The sequence below is a fragment of the Rana temporaria genome, chromosome 7, assembly GCF_905171775.1.
Source record: "Rana temporaria chromosome 7, aRanTem1.1, whole genome shotgun sequence".
NCBI classification, from domain to species: domain Eukaryota; kingdom Metazoa; phylum Chordata; class Amphibia; order Anura; family Ranidae; genus Rana; species Rana temporaria.
This window is the reverse complement of record NC_053495.1, coordinates 11,891,868-11,895,454: the sequence shown is the minus strand read 5'-3', so window position 1 is coordinate 11,895,454 and position 3,587 is coordinate 11,891,868.

Here is a 3,587-nt window from a genome sequence, read left to right as displayed (position 1 = left end):
CCAGCCCTCGCTCTAGCCATCTTTCTTTTTCTTTCTCTCCCTTTTTCCTTTGTTCCTTCCCCTCTTTTCCTCTCCATTCCATGTATTCTCTATTTTTATTCTGTCTCTTGGCAGTGCTGGCGGGGAGTTGGGATGAGTGGCAGTGCTGGTAGGAGGTGGGATCAGTGGCAGTGCTGTGGGGGAAGTTCTGATCAGCCAACTTAGGTGCTCTTGATCAAGGTCATCTGCTGATCTGAGAACTTTAGTGGAGACTTTTAATGCCAACTATAATCACAGGTAGTGTCACTTACTGTGTCTCTGACTTTGTGGTGTCTAGTAGCAGTGACACCTATGCCCAAATCAGGAGATGGGGGTCTCCTCCAGCCCCTCCCACTTCACATTCCTCACCAGTCAGCTGACCACTAGTCTCTGCCCCCCAGCCATGCCGTGAACTGAATGGGCGGCTGCGAAGAGGCGGGGAGAGCAGCACAGGCTTTAGGAATAGCCCAGGATTCGGTGACCCCTGGCAAATCATCATTCGACCCCCGAGGGGGTCCCGACCCCCAGGTTGAGAACCACTGGCCTAGAGGAATATGAAATGACATGGTCGAAGTGGTTACAGTTCAAACATTCCATGGTATTTGCGGAGTTGATGGGTGCATAGGGTATGAGTTCGTAAGATAATTTAGATTTTCAGGGCGGGAAACAATTTAAGAAAACAATAAGATAGAAAACAAGATTGAATATAAGATACAGAAAGGTAACTGGAGGTACAGGGGGTGGGGAGGGAAGGGGAGGTGGAAGGGTATGAAGGTACTAAAGTGTTAAAGTGTTTAAAAAAAAAAAAAAAAAGGAAAGGAAAGAGGGAAAAAAAAAAAAAAAAACTCCCACACATGATGCGAAACCAGAAGGAGACTTGTCGGGCAAATGAAAGCGGGAAAGTCTCGCTATCTTCCTCCGGTAAATGGTTAAGTCTGAAGTGGATTAAAAAAAGAAAGAAAAAAAAAATCAGCTCCGCGCAAGCCCGCCTAATTCAAATGGGGCGGGCACCATTTAAATTAGGCGCGTTCCCGCGCCGAACGTACTGCGCATGCTCCGTCGGGAAAATTACCCGACGTGCATTGCGCTAAATGACGTTGCACGAACGTCATTTGTTTAGACGTTAACGTAAACGGCGTCCAGCGCCATTCACGGACGACTGACGCAAACGACGTGATTTTTTTAATTTCGACGCGTGAACGACGGCCATACTTAACATTGGTTAGTCGACCTAGAGCGCATCCCTAGTTTTACGCGGCGTGTCTCGACGGAAACGACGTAAAGTTAGAGCGACGGGTAACGCGGACGTTCGTGAATCGCTGTAACTAGTCATTTGCATATTCTACGCCGACCACTATGGATTCGCCACCTAGCGGCCGGCCTAGAATTGCATCCTAAGATCCGACGGTGTAATTCAATTACACCTGTCGGATCTTAGGGCTATCTATGCGGAACCTGATTCTATGAATCAGCCGCATAGATACGACAAGCGTATCTCAGAGATACGACGCCGTATCAGGAGATACGCCGTCGTATCTCTGCTGTGAATCTGGCCCCTTGTCCCTTGAAGTTTTAGTCCTGTGCTGTGTCCTGATATCTCAGTGTGAAGTGCTGCTACTAATCCTGCCCAGCATAAAAAAAACAAACCTTTACAACCCCTTTCAGCTCTGACATAAGAGAGGGGTGGTAACACCTCATAAGAGAGCTACCAAGGACTACCAGGGTGACCCAAAAAAACATACTTTACTGTCAAGTTTTCTATGTACAAATTTCAATTATTGGACAAATAATTTCGTTTTCAAATGTGTTGAGGCAAGATACAGATTTTTTGATGTCAGGAATACAAATCAGGTTCATTGAACTTTGGTCTGAATATCATCTCGATTTGCTTACCACCGATACAATGACGCAAACAGATATAATTAATTAGTGCTAGACCAGCGGTTCTCAACCTGGGGGTCGGGACCCCCCTCGGGGGTCGAATGAGGATTTGCCAGGGGTCACAGAATCCTATTCTGTTCCTGAAGCCTGCATCACTCTCCCAGCCTTTTAGCTATCCCTGGAGCCTGTGGCCACCCAGATGGGTTGTTCCTGGAACCCGCCCACTCAGCCTCTTCGCAGTTTCCGGCATAGCTGGGGGGGCTAAGACTAGAAGTCAGCTGACTGGTGAGGAATGTGAAATGGGAGGGGCTGGAGGAGACCCTATCTCCTGATTTCGGCATCGGTGTCACTGCTACGAGACACCACGAAGACGGAAACACAGTGGGGTAGATTCAGGTAGCAATTGCGTCTGCGTAACCATAGTTACGCAGCGCAATTGCTTACTTGCCCCGGCGTAACGAGTTCTCCTGATTCAGAGAGCTTGTTACGCCGACTACAGCCTAAGATATGCGTGGCATAAGGCTCTTATGCCCTCATATCTTAGGCTGCATTCTTACGTTGGCCGCTAGGTGGCGTTCCCGTTGTGGTCAGCGTATAGTATGCAAATTGCATACTAACGCCGGTTCACAACGTTACGCGAGCCCTGCGTACGCAGTTTACGTCGTTTGCGTACGTCGGGTTTCGCGTAAGGCTGCACATGCTAAAAGCAGGGGCAGCCAATGCTAAGGATACCCGTCGTTCCCGCGTCGCGAGGTTTGAAATTTACGTAGTTTGCGCAAGTTCACTTTGAAGCAAATGACGTCATTTACCGCAATGCACGTCGGGAAAGTTTCCCGACGGAGCATGCGCTCTACGCTCGGCGCGGGAACGCGCCTAATTTAAATGATTCCCGCCCCCTACGGGATCATTTAAATTGCGCGCGCTTACGCCGGGCATTTTGCCGGAGCGCCCACGCAATTTACGGAGCTACTGCTCCGTGAATCGCGGGTAGCGCAGAAAATTTGCAGGGGCGCAGGGCAAAAACGGTGCCCTGGGCCTACGTAAAAAAAGAGCAAGGCTACCTGAATCTGGGCCAGTGAGTGACACTACCTGTGCTTAGAGTTGCCAATAAAAGGACTCAGGGAGCGCTAAATGTCTGTGGGTTAGGGGCGCAAATTACTTGTCTTGCTTTGGGTGCTGACAACCCACGCTACAAAAATAATGTTACTGTTAGGCCCGGTACACACGAGCAAACATGTACGGTGAAAGCGGTCCGTCGGACTGTTTTCACCGTACATGCCTGCCAGAGGGCTTCTGTACGATGGTTGTACTAACCATCGTACAGAAGTCCGCGCGTAAACAATACGCGGGGCGTGATCCGCGTCATGGCCGCAGCGATGACGCGGCGACGTGGGCGGGCCTGCCATTTAAAGGCTTCCACGCATGCGTCGAAGTCATTCGACGCATGCGAGGGACGGCGGGCGCTCGGACATGTACGGTAGGTCTGTACTGACGACCGTACATGTCCGAGCGGGCAGGATTCCAGCGGACGGTTTTAAAACACGTCCAGGAATATTTGCCCGCTGGGAAAAGGCCCGGCGGGCAAATGTTTGCTGGAATTCGGCCCGCTCGCGCCTACACACGACCAAACATGTATGCTGAAACTGGCCCGCGGACCAGTTTCAGCATACATGTTTGGTCGTGTGTAC